This window comes from Phyllostomus discolor, chromosome 3, assembly GCF_004126475.2.
Source record: "Phyllostomus discolor isolate MPI-MPIP mPhyDis1 chromosome 3, mPhyDis1.pri.v3, whole genome shotgun sequence".
NCBI classification, from domain to species: Eukaryota; Metazoa; Chordata; class Mammalia; order Chiroptera; family Phyllostomidae; genus Phyllostomus; species Phyllostomus discolor.
The window spans coordinates 61,557,413-61,575,855 of NC_040905.2; the positions used below are offsets into that span (position 1 = coordinate 61,557,413).

The window sequence follows — 18,443 nt, forward strand, 5'->3', positions numbered from 1 at the left end:
GCAATATGGGGGGCACTGAACACATAGGGTGCTCTTGGAAATTCATTCTGTAACACTTTTACTCTGTGCTTTTTTAAAAATTATATTTGGGGTGACATATGTTCATATGGTCACATAGGTTCTGGGTGTACATTTCTATGACACATGAGCTGTGCATCACATTGTGTGCCCACCACCCAAAGTTGAGTACAGTGAAGTCTCAGGGTACAAAATAATGTACAAAAATATCTGTGCTCTGTGTTGGCCTTCTCATCCATGGTGTTCGAGGCATTCTTATGACCTGTGTTGAAGATAAACTCTGAAAAAACAATGTTTATAGAATTCTATGAGGCAGTGCAAGTAGAAAGTAGAAGCTGTCTAAGATTGGCAGAGAGAATAATATTTCAAGGGCAAAAGAGCACAACAGAGGTCTTTTAATAATGAGCTAATTTAGGCCGCATCTTGGGACTCCCTCCAGACAGTCGTCAGCACAATCTACAAAACCAGAGCACGTAACTTAATGTGTGTGAATAGCAAATAATAGCTACATATCATGACTTGTGTCTAGGAGGCGGTGCACTATTTCTGATAAGTCAAATGCATGATTCCATGAAAGGCCCAACGTTTTCATTGTTACTGGTAAAACCACTTGGTAAGTTTCTTAATGCCGAGTAAAGGTTCACACAGAATTTTGTGGGCTTTCTCTGTGTGCTTTGGCCTTTCACATTTAATCACATTCTCATTACAAAACTGTATAAAAATTAGAAAGTCAAAATAATTGATTTTTTCTTTGCTTTTGTCAGAGATATTAATCCTGTTTGTTACAGATACTCCATACATTATGACTAGGAAGAACTGTGCTTAAATTTCAGCAATTTTGTCCTCCTAGCCTAGGATACATGTTTATTTTTGTATTTTAATTTACTTGTCTTTACAGTTGTTTCACTATAATTTTATTAAATCAGTTTCTTCCCAACTTAAGGAAAATCTACTTTCCATTAATACTGAAAGCTCTGAAGGTTTCTATTACTATCTGTTCTTGAGATAGAGATATCTTTAAAAAATACTTCTACCTTAACAGCATTGAGGGGTTTTATTTGGGGGGGGGGTGCGGAGGCTGAGTCATTTCCCTAACAACCACGTTTCCACTTGGAAATGTGACAACTGATTTCTATTGTATTGAAGTAAAGGATTGCTGCCTCAAGAAGTAATGAATATATTTTCCAAATGCGAATCTTTTAGTGAAATGAAAGTGCTCTTTAATAATTCTGTTTATTGGTGGTCATAAAAATGATTTTTGGAAGTAGGTTTTCAAAAACAACTTGGCATCTGATAATACCACATGTTAATTTATTTGGTTCTCCACTTCTAGCCTTATTAAAGGAAACTACTTAAATTTGGTTAACTCCAGTTGTTCAAAGAGTATTTTTTAAGAGTATCTTCTAGAAGAATTGAAACAGGCTGAGCAATCTAGAAAGAAAGACAATGAAGGTCCCTTTTGTCTCCTTAACTTACACCCTATATTAGTTTTCTATTAGTGTGACAAATTACTGGGAAATTTAAGAGGCTTAAAACAATACATATTTCATTTATTTTTTATTTCCTCACCCAAGGATATGTTTATTGGTTTTAGAGAGAAAAGAAAAGAGAGAAAGAGAGAGAGAGAGAGACATTGATCAGTGGTTCCCACACACTCCCTGACTAGGGATTGAATCTCAACCTTTTGTTGTACCAGATGATGCTCCAACCAGGCCACCTGGTGAGGGCCAACACACACCTCTTATCTCAAGGCTACAGGCTTGGCATAACTGGGAGCTCTGTTCACAGTCGCAAAGGCTGAAATCAAGGTGTCAGCTGTGCTGAGTTCTCACTCAGACCTTGGGATCATTTCCCAAGCTCATCTGGGTGGTTGGCAGAGCTCAGATCCTTGCAGATGTGAGATGGAAGCACTGAGCTCCTAGAAGCCATTCCTCTCCATTGTCAGTCCACAACATGGCCTTGCACTTCTTCAAGGCCATCAGGAGAAACTCTCTGTCTCAAAGAGGGCAACAACCCTTTTCACAGACTCACCTGGTTATATCGGGCCCACAAAAAACCATTTCCCTTTTAACTCAAAGTCAATGACTAGAGGCATTAACTACATTTGCAAAACTCCCCACATTTTTGTCATATAACATAATATAGCATAATTACAGAAGTGACATGCCAGCATATTCATAAGGATCACTCCACCCATTCTAAAAGGGATGGGATTCATAAATAAGGACAGAGATCATTAGAGGTCAATTTAGAATGCTGCCTATACCACAGGTCCTAGATCCAATTTTATTTCACCAGTTTCTTCCATCCTATTTTATAGATCTCTCCACAAGCTCTTGAGGAAGAGGCCCAAAGCTTAGATAAATCATAGGACTACCAACTCTGAGGCCCTCCTTGGCAGGTCTCTCTCCCTAGGGATTTCCCATATTCCTTTTCCTACCATTTCTCCCACTGTTATGCTGGACTTCTTAAAAGTAGGGTGTGCAATGCTTTGCTTTCACAAGGCTATAAAAATTCAAAATCTATAAAGTGGTAGTACATGTACCACTGGTAACTGAAAATGTTTTTGTCTTTGCTAATGAAATTTTAAGGGCAATTCCTTATTTTCTTGTAAAAAGTTAAACTGTAATCTTCTTCCATTTTCTCCATTATTGACACTCTACATTAATGTATTTCAATAGCAATAATTATCCATTTAAGATGTTTTGTCCTTTCACTCCATTGATTTTTTGGTGCATATGCTAGAGTACAAAGAAAAACTTATTGGCTTCCTCTATAATATCTATTATTCATAACAGTGAAGAATAATTTAATTTCTTAACACTATTGAATAATAATACTGAAACTGAAATCAGTAAAAAGTGAACTTCGAATAATTTTTAATACTCTGAGATACCAATTGCTTTTTATAGCTTTATTTTTCTTGCTATCTGGAAAAAGGATAAGGATCATCTAGGAGTACAATTCTGACATAATTAAGAAAATGTAAGTATGCTATTTAAAGAGAAAGTACAAAATATGACTTAGGAAAGAAAGTATGAGAAATATCTTTAACATCACAAAAATAACTGCTTTTTTCAATTCTCAACAAGAATCCTACTTTTATTTCCCTGGGAGGCAAATGGGCTGCTGCCCTGGAGCAGGCAGTACAAAGACATACTCAAGTTGGCTGTCCACAGCATCAGCTTATTGCTTGGGCAAAGGCTATGGTGTGTTGCCGTGGCATAGGACCATAGAAACTCTTAAAAGACTAAAACTCTAAAGCTAAACACTAGAACCCATTACAGTATCTAATACACATTAAAAATAATAACTAAGAGTCCTTGCCAAAATATTCACTGATTTCATTATTTTAGTTAATGTCATGCTGATAATAATACTGGTATTGATTATGAAACTAGATGACCAGAAGATTTGCTTTGTGTCCTAAAATGTCATGTGTAGAATCTCACTTGATCTTTAGAACAAGCCTAAGAGGCCGATGCACTTGTTATCCCCATTTTACAGATGAGGCTTCACTTAGTTATTCAGTGACTGGCTTCTGGTCCCTCTCATGCCCAGCCTATGCTGTAGCAAATGCTGTTGCTGTCTAGCCATATCCTGTCTGCATTCTCAGTTTCCATAAACACCAAAGGCTTTCCAACTCCATTCATATCTCAAGCACCTAAGACTTTCTGCAGTCACGGGAGCCTGCAGAGTTCATGCATGGGCCAGGCCACAGGTACCACACCTTTGGGAACTGGCCTTAGGAAATGGAAAATGTGAACTGCTAAATAAATAATTCATCTTTTTGCTTCCTTATTGAGAGTTGCTGGGGGCATTCTACACCATGCCCAAGAAGTTCCAGAAGTAACCTGCTTCTTCATGCTTCTATAATGGCCTCCTTCCATCCCTGTCTTACCTTCACCCTTATCTCTAGTTTCTGGGATTATCACCTAAAGAAATTCCAATTCCTGTCTCAGGCTCTGCTCCTGGAGAAACAACCTAAAAAACCATGGTCTTGTTTTCTATGACTGACTGCTAATAATGATAGGGGAACTGAAGAGTTAAAGATTTTAGCCTTAGTTGACAGACTTAAGTAATTAATGCATGTGGAAAGATGTTAGTCCTGGAACTGGAATGCATGACTCCATGAAGTCATAAGCAATTCAACCTTGTGCTCTAGTAGGTTCACAAGCAAGATGGCATCTGAGCCATGTGTTCCAGGGAGGGAACATCTATGAGGTCGGTAAAGAACTGGTGATCAACAGATAAAGAAGTACTGGGAAAATTGCAACTCATCCAATTAACCTTTTTCCTAAACCCCTTTCCTACCCTTTCTTCTCCTTATAAAAAGGTTGGCTTGAGATGAGATGTTAAGATGATTTTTGTGGGTACATAACCTGCCATGTTCACAGATCATTGGCATCTGAATAGAACACCCATAAACATTTGATCCCTGTCTCTACTTGTTGGTTTTGGTAGTGACAGGCAGCATGAATGCTAACTTTTCTGGTTTCAATAAGACATTACTTTTTAAAAACTGACTGACATTTGAGGATTTTTAAACTTGAATGCACTTTTTAGAAAAGCAATTTATTTTCATTCTTCTTATAATTTATAGTCACAGATTTTATGGAATAAAGAAGAACAAAGTTCTATTTATTCTTTTCAAAATTTAATAAGGAATTATTCTCTTATAACTTCTTCCAATAGGTAATACATTCTCAAAAAAAGCTTGAATATACAATTTTGGAGTTGTTGCCTATGAATACATGTTGGTACAAAACTGCAATCCTTTAAGATTCTAAATAACTCAGCAGTCTACCTTTTAAAAATGTCTGTGTATGACAAATTGGTTGTTCTTCAACTATAAAGGGAATTTCACTTCAGACCATAATTACAGAACATCTACATATATCCACAATGGACAAAACCCATGCTTAACAGAAAGGTAAGACAAATCACTGGGCTTAATAAATGGTGAACAATATGCTAGAATGATAGAGAATGTCTTGTTTTCCCTAGAACCATTTTCTTTTCACATTCTCAGGTTGACAGGCTTAGAGGCGAGTTCACATAACAAATAATTGTCAAGATCTAAGAAACTTCTCTTTTCTCAAGAGAGGATCTGTTTACATTAGAAAGATAAGCCCTTTCTCTCTCTCAAGAGTGGAGATGGGGCTGCTATGTGGCAATTCCTATAGAACTACAAATTTCATCCTTTTGGGGTTCCTCTCCTGCAGTACAGACCCCCTGCATGTGCAGCTGACATTTGCTCTTGCTGCATCTCCCTGAAGGGGTAGGATGGGGCATGAGGAACCAATACTCATAATCATGTCTGATCTTTGATCTGGAAATATCATGCTTACTATTAGGATAAAATAAATAAATATAGATATTAAACACTTGTCAATAAAATATTCATAGGAGTGAACCTTTCCATTAGCATACAAGGGGCCTTTCCAAGTGCAGAAAGATTGCAGTAAATTTCTCACATGTGCTCATACCTGAAGTGACTAATACATGTTCTTTCCACAATTATTGCAGGACACACAGACAGCCTGCTTCATTCACAGTATAAAAAAAAAAACAGTGTAAATGGAGCTACTTCAAAATGGAGTCGGAGCTGCCACCCAAAGGAACTACCTTGCGTTCTAACTCCTCAAACCTTTAGCAAGTTAAAACTGGTCAAAGTCACCTTTGGACTGGGCCTAAAGCAGCTCTGTATTCCAAACAACTATTTGCAAAGCTAACAGGAAAGCAGAAGTTATGACCACAAGGAGACTGAAAATTAAAGACATTCTGTACATTTAACATCTCTGTGTCAGCTTATCTGCACATCTACGGAAGTTCCTTCCTTAGCTTATCAATACCATAGACATTCCTTCCTTCTCTTCATGTAATTATTCCCCTTTCTCATAAGAACCCCTTACCTTCACCTCCTAATTCAAACACTATTTGGGTTTCTGCCTAAATCAGTGTTTCCAGAATGGCTACCCTTTTGGATCTCAGATAAATGCTTGCTGTTTCACTTTGGTCCTTTATTTTTAGGTTAACAGGAACATCAAAGTCAAGCAGATGTCAGCCTCGTTATCAAGGAGCAACACAAGAAGGAACACTCAATATCCTTTGTGTTTTCCTGACCTTCCCTGTAAAGAGCAACTATGACCAATGAAGTACTAGATTGCTCAAAGACACAGCAATTCGGAGCTCCCTTACGCCAAAGTCTAATGGCCGTTTGAAAGGACTGTCATTTTATGGCATCTTGCCATCTAACCTCCAGCCTGGGAGAAGTGAAATGGACCTGAAGGCCTGAGACTGGAAGGACAGTTTGGCATCTGCAGAACATCAGGGGCACTAAGAAAGCAGAGCCCAGGACGGCTTCACAGGATTCTAGAGGATATTTTAAATCTGAGGATTTCTGTGGTTTCTGTTTTGTATTTGAGGAGTTCCATGTGCTTGTCTGCTATGTCAAAAATAGTGATCAAAACTCCTAGGAAGAAAGTGTAGGGTGAGCGTGTATTCATCACTGAAGTGGTTTGCCCTAGAAGGTTTTTTTTTCTTCCATACAGTTTGTGACCATAGTTTCTTATTTGTTAAAATTATATACAGTAATTGGTGGGGTGATTTTCTGATTGTCTATTTGTTATGTGTGTGAATATGGCTAGTGAGATTCTTTAGACATCTATGGTTGTGGTTCTCAAACTTTAGCACACACCAGAATCACCTAGAAGCTTTTTGAAAACACAAACTGATGGATGCACGTCCAGAGCTTCTGACTCAGGGGGTCTGGAGTGGGGCCCAAGAATCTGCAAGTTCTAAGTGATTCTGATGCCACTGGTCTGGGGACCAAACTTTGAGAATTGTTGCTACACCTGCCTATATTTTAAGAGCATCTTTAAAATTTAATACTGACTCTGCATGTTATAAGAACATCTAGTTAAATGAATAAATACACATTAAAAATAAAAGAAGAACCCTGGCTGGCATAGCTCAGTGGATTGAGCACAGGCTGTGAACCAAACCATCACAGGTTTGATTCCCAGTCAGGCCACATGCCTGGGTTGCAGGCCATGGCCCGAGCCAACCACACATTGATGTTTCTCTCTCTTGCTCTCTTTCTCCCTCCCTTCCCTCTCTAAAATAAATAAATAAAACCCACTTTTAAAAAAATAAAAGAAAAGAAGAAAGAATCTAATTGCTAATTTCGTGAGAACTTGAGAGATTTTTTCCTGCAGAAAATGAACTGAAGGTATAGTTCTGCTTTTAAAAGAACAAACAATTGAACAAAGTAACTTTCTATCCCTGAACCATACTAAGACAGAATTTTTCTTTTTGGCAAAGGACCTTTGCCTGCCTCCAGAGGGAAATCAACAAGATTGGGATATCAATGAGATTGTATGGTCTCTCATATTTTATGGTGCTCATATTCTCATTGGTCTTGAGTTTAATAGGTACATATAAATTTAGAATAAGGAGTCTCAAACCTCCTCTTTCCACATAAATGGAAGAAAAAGCATTCAAAAGGAATGGTAGTTTTAGTTAAAATAGGTGTCCTGGTTACTAAAATAAAATGTAAAACAAAAGATCTGCTAATAGCCTGCCTGTAAGGGAACTTTTTTGTCTTAAGACTTTAAACCATGAGTTAATGATTGTTAATATTACTTGGTAAAGAAATGTTAAATTATGTAATAAAGTTTTTTAAATTGACAATTAAATACTGTTAGTATTCCTGATCACAGAAAATACTTAAACAATGTAAATTATTTGCTAAGTTTGGCTAGAAAGACAGCTCAGTGCATGCCCTTTGCTACCTGGAGTGAGATAATAATGCAGGCATAAAGTTTAGTTCATCTGAATCAGTTTTATTTTATGGTAGGAATCCTAATTAACTGCAAATCTGTAACTTTGTTTTATAGAACAGGTAGAAGATTTAATTACACTAAAAATTAGACAAAAATTTAATACAGCATGGATATAAATGTGTGGAAATAAATTGGATTAGAATAAAAGTATCTTTATTTTTTTAAGATTTATTTATTTTTAGAGAGAGGGGAAGGGAGGAAGAGAGGGAGGAAACATCAATGTGCAGTTGCCTCTCATGTGGCCCCCACTGGGGACCTTGCCTGCAACACAGGCATGTGCCCTGACTAGGAATCGAACCAGTGACCCTTTAGTTCACAGCCCAATCCACTGGGCTACACTAGCCAGGGCAGAATAAGAGTATCTTTATTTTTAAAGAATATTGTTGTTTTAAACTTCAGATAATGACACATGCTATTTCATATGGATTCATTGAGTAAAAATTTTAATATCAACTATTGTTGTATTTTGTATATTTAAATTTGGAGACAGAGTAAACGTACTTGATGACCACAGAGTAGTGTTTTGTTTTGTTTTTTAATAAACTTTATTTTTAGAGCAGTTTGAGGCTCATAGCAAAATTGAAAGTGCAGAGATTTCCATATACCCCTGCCCAATGTCAAACCTCCCCCACTACCAACATTCCCCACCAGAGTGGTACTTTGTACCCATGAACCTACACTGACATGCTATTATCATTCAAAGTCCATACTTTACACTAGGGGTCAAGGAGTAGTTCTTAGTTATGCATTTTGTCAATATGTAAAAGCATCTGCGATGTAAATAGCATTCATGTTACAAGGAAAAATCAATGCAGTAAAACAGTACCTTATGCTTTATAAAATTAATTATATTTAATTTCTAAGGTTTATCATCTATCATTTCATACATATATGTATATTTAAAATACATATATATTTAGGTAGTTTAAAATTATGTTTTACAAATGTCAGATCAATTGTTGCCAGGGACTAGGAATTACAGAGAAAATTAATCACAAAGGATCATGAGGGAGCTTTTTGAAGGTATATGTCTGTTAAACTAACCAAACTATAAGTTTTGCTGTGTGTAAATTATACCTCAATAAATATAAGTTGAAAAAAATTTTAAATTAAATTATTTTGAAAGATTATTATGTATAGTAGATGACTGGTAGTTCAGAAAGGAAAATGGTCATTGGGTTTGGAGTCTGTTCTCAACACAAGGCAGTAAAAATTTATTTGCTTTCTGCAGAGCTGGAAGATTTGCCTCACCCAAACTGAACATATAAACTCTTCAGTACTCTGCTTTTATGCTGATTTTGAGTATTTTGTGACTGCGGTAAGTTATTTTTAAAAATAAACAAACAAGGGTATAGAGGGCAAGTTATATCTAGACAAACCTGAAGTTACTAAACTGTTTGCTGTTTTACCTTTGTTAAGGTTACTACAAAGTGTTGTTAACTTTGGTTAATAGCACAGACAAAGTTGCAGCTACTCTCTGTCCTTGAGCCCTTGTGTGCTTGTCTGGAAATTTTTGATGTTGTTGTTCTCCAAGGCCAGGCCCCAAATTTGGACTAATAAAACTGACTGGGTGCTTTTATACCCACACCAACTTTGATACTTTCTCAACAGCACCAAAGGTTTGCTCCTCACTTCGAAACCCTTCTTGTGGCTCTTGTGGGCATCCTGGCACAGTCAGACACAACTGCAATGTCCTATTCTTCTTAATTATCCCAACACTTACCCTGTGGAGAAACCTTTTTCCCCTTCTTCATGAGAATATGACCTCTGGTTAACTCTTGATTTCCCTGGCAATGTGACTCGATAATATGCCAACTGTATTGCTAAATGACTTATAGTAAAAATGACCCAGCTGGTAAATTCCATCTGGACTAGGAGACGTAGAATCTGGATAGCAACTACATCTTCGGGTTTCCCTGAGTAGAAAGATTCTCATGACTGGGCATGTCCCTGGAAACTATGTATATGGAATAGTTATAAGAGATACTGCCTCCTGTGAGAATGAGGCCTTTATAACAACCAAGTGGCTTTCACTCCTTCTCAATGTGGATCCTGCGTCTTTCTGTCTGCACTGTGTTACCTGGAGAGCCAAGGAAGATAACTCCCAGGTGGCTGTGGGGCTGCCTCCACTGCAGGAAGGGATAGCTGGTGTTGCAATGGGCACCTGACGCTGTCCTGCTCTTGAGCTGCGTTTCCTGCCCCCTGTCCTCCTGAAGAGGTATCAGTGTGGCCTTGGAGAGCCTTGCGAGTTTGATGTTTAGTTAAACTTAACAGTCACAATTGCATGGAATGTTGTTTTATGGGATAACAAAAACTTTTCAAAATAAAAAGGCAAGCCCAACTTACCTTAACAATTGACTTTAACAAGGATTATACTATTCTTCTTTGGGAAAATATTCTTTGATATGCTGTTACATGCCCTATATAGTCAAAAGGGGTGACACAATGGTTGTCTCTAAATTTACTTCCAGGAAGATTTTATTTGTAGTTTTAAAATCCTTTCATCAATTGGAGACAATTGTGGGGCTTTGGGGATTTGCAAATGTCTCCACTATCTAAAATAGATGGCTCCCCTCAGGGCAATTATCACCTATTACAGTTATGCCCAATTGCTTATGTACTCACTTCCAGTAGGAGAGTCTACTCTCTTACATTCTGATATTGGTTTCTGAAATAAATTAACCAGATGCATCCAGACTAGCATCAACCAGCGGCCTATGTTCTCCCCTCATGATGCCTAAAGGTCCCCACTATTAGCTACAGATCAGACACTGTGTCTTCTGATAAAATTATGAGAAAAAGCCAGTCTCGGGCCTTGGTGCAAAAGACTGTTGAGGTGGTAAGAATAAATTCACGGGTGCAGTTTCCAAATGTAAATCAGCATTACCACCTCGAGTAAATACCTGATAGACTGTACTAGAGGTCTTAAAAATTGGAACTTCTAGAATTATTTTGGTCCAAAGACAGATGATTTTCTGAAAGTGGACTGTTAACCCAGTATCAGCATGAAAAGACATGGGACTTTGTGAAATTTAACACATCTAATTGTAGTTATTTGTTTCAGAACATCGTTGGTATTATGTTAATGGTTTATTGTATGATAAGTCACGGCAAACCCCTTCACTCCTTTCTCATCTCTCCAACCCCAAACTTAGAAGACTAAATTAGTGCTAGTTAGAATGAATGCCCTATCTTAAAATAATCTTAATCAATTGGCCTATATCCTTATGTAAGTTTTGTTGTATCAAAGAATTGTACAAAACATATGAATCTATTCTTAACTGGTATACTGTGTAGGAGACTATTCTGTGTGGTGTGGGCTCAGCTCCCACTTGGAGATGCACAGAACCCATGCCCACGGATAAGTTCTCCCATGAGGAATCAGGCCTGCAATGTACCTAGGCTGCTTTGAGTCTTGCTCTTGCTAAAAAACTCTCTCACCCCAAATTGAGGACATTTACTGCAAAGTAACTTCCTAAAATCCATGTTAAATCTTCCAAGGATGAGTGTAACAGGTTCAACCACTTTTGCCTTTTCATTTGCAAATATCCCTCTTCTGTGGTGTGATTAGCAGCATTGGCTCCTTTGTTATCTGTAAAAGGTAACCACCTAAAGTGAACCTGTGCATAGTAAGTGAGGACCATCATGTAATTTGCCGAGAAACCCAATAAAGGCCCGTCATGGCAAGGGCCACGGCTTTTGCTCCCCTTGAGAGAAAAGCCATGCTGTCCCTTTTCCTCCATTGGACTCGGTAGTCTGTGTGAATGTCTCATTTCATCCATAATGATTTGGAGACTGCAAGCTGGTGTCTGCATCAATACTGTACCAATTGACCTTTCAGAAAGTATAAAAAGGGTAATTTTGTATATGTCTCATGATCTGATTTCAGGGAACACGTAACTAAATTCCTGAGGATATTTCTTCCTTTGGGCACAATTCATCTCAAACCAGGAAAATCTACTTGTAAAACTTCCTTTGTGCTTATACAGGTGAGGGACATATCCTTTAAGAAGTCTAAATATGGCAAACCATGAATACAAGCTAATTAACCTCAGGTGAATTTAAGGACAACACCTAATAAATGAACTCAGATCAACTTTTAAAATGAGTTAAGCTTAAACCCTCCTTTGTTAACAGAGCTGTTGAATTAAATTATACTTATTCTAAATCAAATTCATCTATAAATAATCAAATCATATCTCAAAAAACCACCATTGGCAAAGTCTATGCGGATTCTTAAAGCAATGATGTGTGCTGATTGGCCTTATCTATGAACTGCTGAGAACGGTGTCAGATATGCACAGTGCCTTTCCTGGGTCCCTTTGCTTTCCATGGCAAAGTAGCTATTTGCAAAGGTTCAATAAAAATTGGTCTCTTGCCCTATCTAACTATAATTAAGCAAAACAAATATGTCACCATAAGAGTATAAGAAACAGCATACAAAAGTAAGTATTATTTAATTAGGTGCGATATGACTGCATTTCATATGTGGAAACATCGCCTTCAGAGTCTCTTTGGGAAACTGGTATAGTACCTGCTCTAAGGCTTAAGAAGTTCCAGATTCCCATTTGGTGAAGAATGGCATCCCTGGGCCAGCCCTGGGAATTTCAAAGGCAGGAGTACCCCCACATGTGCAGTGCTGTAGACAGCCTGAAGAAGGGCCACTGCACTCCCTGCTTCTGGATCAGAATAAATAAAGCATCAAGACCAGTATAAAAAGCTTTCTAGGACCATAGTTCAGTCTTAGAGTCTTTTATAAAATCTCCAGTTATAGGGTCATCTTCGGGTTTTAGAAGTTGTATGGCTCTAACTTAAAGTACAACAAGGGAATCTTCATGTGTCAATGAGTGGTGTTTTTTGCATCTATGAAAATAATACAGGAAAAATAGAACAGAATATTGGTATTCTGCAGAAGCTTATATATATATATATAAGTTCATAGACCATAGGAAATTGCTATCATTAAAACTGAGTCACTATGATTATTTAAAAATTTTCCCAGTGGTAGGAGGCTGCTGAAAGGAATCACATTAACATATACATAAATAATTGTCTCTGTATGGGGTAAAACAAGTCTACACTCGATTCTACCATCTGTAAGAAATGCCCAAAACTATTGACTAGCAACACCTCCAATTCACGATCTTAACACAAAAATGCAACACAAAGTAGCTGTTAGAAGTCTCTCACATCTGCTCAGAAATGAACTTTTCTCTGATGATGTAAGCTGCATCTCCTTCTGAGAGAGAGAGAGAAAAAAGGAACACTCATAATGCTTAATTTTCTGATCAACTTTAATAAAATTAAAGTTATTTTTCAGGAAGCATCAGTATGTACTATGTCTCAGAATTGGGACCCTGTGAGAGCTGAATGGAACACTAGTAAAAATTATGCCAGTGAACAGGATAAAAAAAAAAAAGAAAATCGCCCCCAGGCAAACCAGGACATGTAGCCATTGTATCATAAAGGAAATCCACAAGGGCCAAAACCAAAGGAACCCTACACACCAAACAGTGAGTGAATGTGTTGAGGTGGCAGCTGCTCTTAGGGCCAACCCTGTTTAGAGGAGAGGAAATACATGCAATCTCCAAATAGCATGCCTGATGCATAATATGCACTAGAAACGTTACTGTGCCTTACCCACTCAGAGAATAACTCTCTAAGAGCTTTCCTAAACTACATTCTAATGACAAGATCGCTGGCAGGGCTCCTGACTTGAAATGGGCTTTGTTTACACTTAGAATACTGAATATATTTCAGTTTTATCAAGTTGATTTATTTTTGGAAAAAAAATGCTTTCCAATTCATATTCTCAGATCTGGCTATATTCTGATTGGTATAATTTCTCAATTGGTGAGGTCTCACTAAACCAGGAGAAAAGTGAAGCCTGGCAGGGGATAGCCTTCTAAAATTCTCATCTTTCCCCAGGGCCCAGATTTCTATAATTCTTAACCAACTTGAAAACATTGTTCTCAGAACACTTGGGAACTTTCCTTTAGCATTTGACACATCAAAGCACAGAGTGGACATTAGGAGTTTCAGAATGGACTGACTGAGATATGCTAATTCTGCTCAATGCAGGGACTTCTAACATTGTTGTTAACAGCATCACAATGAAATGGTTCACATAGATCACTTTTCTGAAGTTTAAATTTGTTCTGAGCATGTGAAGAGAATCAACTGTCCTCTGTAGTGGGTGGACATGGGTTTTTTCCTAAAGATATGTTCAAGTTCTAAACCCTAGTACCTGTGAATGTGACCTTATTTGGAAATAGGGTTTTTATAGATATAGCTGAGAACCTTCGGATGAGACCATCCTGGATTTAGGGTGGGCCTAAATCCAATGACTGATGTTCTTCTGGGAGAAAGATTTGACACAGGGAGACACAGAGCGAGTGCCGTTTGAAGCTGGATCAGAGTGATGCTGCCACAGCCAAGGAATGCCTGGGGCCACCAGGGGCAAGGAGGGGCTCTTTCCAAGGGCCTTTACAGGGAGTGTCTTCCTGCTGCACCTTGATTTTTTTGACTCCTGTGCTCCAGATCCATGAAATAATAAATTTCTGTTGTTTTAAGCCACCGAGTTTATTGTTATTTGTTAAGGCAGCCCTAGGAAATGAAAACATCTTCCAAGACACAAATTTCAAGAAATCAAATTGTAGGGAATTGCTATCATTAAATGTAGCTACACAGATTGCTCGTATTTTTCTAGCAATACAAAAAATCATGTCAAGACATTATATTCAACATGTGATAAGTGATAATACAGTCCTGAAAGGCCCAAACCAATTAGAATATAAATGGCATTTTTCAGATATTAACTACACATGACAATTGTAATAGGGCTGCCAAACAGAACAAGGAATTCAGTTAAAAGGAGAATGCACTGTTTATCTCAAATACAAATTTAATTAGGCATCCTGTATTTTTATTTGCTAAATCTAGAACCCTATAATTACAGCAGAAAAACTGCAGATCTCAAAGTCACACAGCTAATATAATGCTGAACTTGGCTTTGAAATTATGTGGTCAGACTCCCCAAGACCACTTGCTTTCTAGTCCATCAAGCTGACATAGTAAAACTTGGGAAAAGGCAGTACCATTCCAAGAAGTCATCTGGTTATTGCTCTGCAAAACAGGTTATAAAAATGGAAGAACAATGGACAGTTTTAACTGCTGAGCCCAGCTCAGTGACGATTACATATAAAGGGAGATGCTGGAGATGCAAAGTTCAAGCAACAGTCTAGAAAAAACTCAATGAGTTCTCTTTCACTACTCTGTACAAGGGTAATATGAGACATAGGGGTCATATTAGGATTTTGGTTTTTTTGAGCAATAGGTGAGGGCATTATTGTAGTGAATGTAAAAGAGTATAATATTTTCTAATTACAATGTAATACAAACATTTTTTCTTACATTCATCTTCTTTCAAAATCCACATGGCTCCTAGGCACCATCAGCCTTAAAATCACAACAGTTTTTTTGAACCACCTCATCCAATTGATCTCAGGTGCTACTGGATGCTCTCCTGAACCATCTCTCATAGTTTCCTTTCCTTCTCCATTTCCACATCCATAATTATGGTTCAGATCGTCAAAACTATACTCCTACATAACTGCAGTACTTCCCAACTGGTTTTATCACTCTAATCTATCTCTATCTAATTATCCTATATGCATATAATTACATATACATAAATTCACAAACCTAAAGTGCTCCAATATTACCTACATAATCATATGCTTAACATATTTGTTATTCACAGGTGGATCTAAGATAAATTTTAATCAATCTCAAACTTAACTCAGTTTGTTTCCCCTGTTTAAATTTCTCTTCGCGTATCCACCCAATAAAAACGTCATGAATCTGGGCAAGTAAGTAAAATAGTGAAGCTGAATTGAAGTTTGCATTTTAAACACTTTGGGATGTTCTCACTTCCACAAAGTAATACTTTTCTTAAGAACCTGGCCCTCTCATTCTACCTTAACACAATTCCTGTTTTTAGCAGAGACATCTATAGAGAACAATTTGCTCCTTTAAGAGAGAGACTGGTGCATGCACAGTGCTATATAGACATAAAATTGGGGAACATGATCATGCCTGCCCTGTCCAAAGGTCTGCTAGTTGGTTCAGACAACTGCACTCATGTCTTGCCAGACTTTGAGTGGTGTTTTCTCAAGATTACATTGACTGTACATACAACCACCAGGATCCCACAGACATGATGTGCCTGTCTCAATACCTCATATCAGCAGGTCCACAGTGTCTGTCTGCCTCATTACTGCTGGTTAACTTTGATCACTTGGTAAAGGTGGTGTTTTCCTAGTTTCTCCACTGTAGATTACTGTTTTCCTCTTTGTACTTCATATATGCATTTTGTGGGGAAATACTTTGAAATGATGGAAATATCCTGTTTTTATCATAATTTTGCACCTACATATTTAGCATCAATTGATGATTTTTGCCTGCCACAACTGTTACTGTGTTTGTTAAAGGACAGTTCTCTATTTCTATTTTTCCTTCTACACTGGAATTCTACTAGGAGGAAAAGCCATGCCTTCTCTCCCATTTATTTATTTGTTTATTTACTAGTAATAAGCCATAGATACTTATATTATCCTATGGCTTATAATCTATTATTGCTATTACTTATTTTGTTGCTGAACTTGTTTCAGCTGCAGTCATTAGATGCTCCTTTAAGTTGGCTCCTACGTCATTTTGACGTTCTACCATTAATTTTTGAAGACTTCCTTACTTTCTGGCACTGAAGAATGTTCCAGGCTCATCTTGTACTTTCATTGCTCCAGGTGTGCAATCAACCATTTCTCCAGGAGCCCTGCTTCCTTTTCTTGGGGAAATTGTATTTAGAACTCCCAAGATCTGGGACTGAGGTGTGTTGATTACTACTTTATCATTATGCCTTTTGAGACTGCTTCTAGGGTCTCTCAGCAGACAGATCTAGAAAACACACACATACACACACTCCCACACACCTCTATCCATTTTAATTTTTATATATCAATCTATTAATGCATACTAATACCTGTTAAACAACACAAATTTCATCCCAGCTTTCCTCTATTGTATATTGTAATTTCTTTCTCCAACAGTAAGAAGCCTGGCGCTCATCTACAATACATTTACTTATTTGCTCATTCTTAGCATACACAATAAGTAGTTTCAGAACTGACAATCATGCTCTAAAGTATGTTGTTTATATATAGTCATTTTGTCTTGAGTTTTATAGTGTTTAATCCAAATACTGTTTTACATAACCACTTAGATTATTTTATTCCCTATCTCCTGAGGTGTGGTTATAGTTATATTCCATTTTGAGTTCCTCTCACATCCTAGTTCATTTCTTTCATTCTTCATTCATTCATTCATTCATCCACTCAGTGCTGACATATTCCCATGATTAAAGAGTTAGAACTATACAAGATTTACTCAGAGAAATGTCACTTCCTCATTTTACCCCATTCCATCCCCTATCCCTGACACCTGTACTTACCTATATTATGTTACTAATCTCATTAGTTCCTGGAGTTTACCTCTGATATATCTTTTTGAGTAAATGAGCAGATAATTCGTTATTTCTTATAATCCCTTCTTTCTTACATGAAGCATTCCATATTGTCAATACTCTTTTGCACTTCACCTTTTCATCTAATTATATGTTTTGTAGCTCTTTCCATATCGATTACTAGAGATTTGCCTTATTCCTTATTTTACAGCTTATGGTACTTCATCATGTCAGTGTACTGGGTATATTCAGTCACCTCTCCCATCGATGGGCAGTTCATACTCACAGGCAACACTGTGAGAAATCACTGTGTGCACCTGCATTACTGCTGTTGGCGGGTGCACCTAGGATGAAGTTTGATGCCCTGATATCTGGCCTATGTAATGGAATTGAGAGTACTCTAAAAACTAAAAAAAGTCCTATAAATATAGCAAAATAAAACTATGTTACTAGCATTATTTTCTTTTCCTGATCTAACTATAACTTCATTTGGGTCAAGTGATTCAAGTCAATAAATATTTGTCCTCAGTCACTAAATCTGATGTTTAATTTTCAAAATTTTCCCCATGTGTTTAAATTCTATATTCTAATTACACATTCATTTATTAAGAATGTTCTGATATTGGCCAGTTTTTAGTTAAAAGCTAAACCCATTATTTGTATAGTTACTAGTCTAAAAACACTATTATATCATTGTCTCTACTTTATTCTTGTAGGGACAGGAGACAAAAATTCCAAACTAGAGTTCTAAGTTGCTTCCTTCCACTCCCTAAGTATGGATGTCATAAGACTGGAGGAGATAAACCAGATTATGAAATGCCAGGAACACTCTTCACGTTCTCTGACAGTGAGTTAGAAGCTTAGGGTCTCTCCTCCTTTCTCGTGGGAGGAATTACACCAAATTCAGCTTTCTTTGGGAATGCAGGTCCTCAGAACCCTCAGTCGCCACATGCTGAGTAGCTGATATTTTGAAATGTGCAAATGATTCTACACAGTCTGTTTAGGGTTTGTTTCTGGTCTTGCCTTTAATCTGGGTTCGAGGAGTCCTTAAAGTAGCC

At 37.4% G+C, this 18,443-nt stretch overlaps 1 protein-coding gene across 10 annotated transcripts in view; it reads right to left on the reverse strand.

Annotated features, from left to right (window-relative positions):
- MCTP1 (multiple C2 and transmembrane domain containing 1) overlaps positions 1 to 18,443 on the reverse strand; it is a 471,427-nt gene that overhangs the window by 251,506 nt on the left and 201,478 nt on the right. The gene's annotated exons all lie outside the window — the stretch shown is intronic.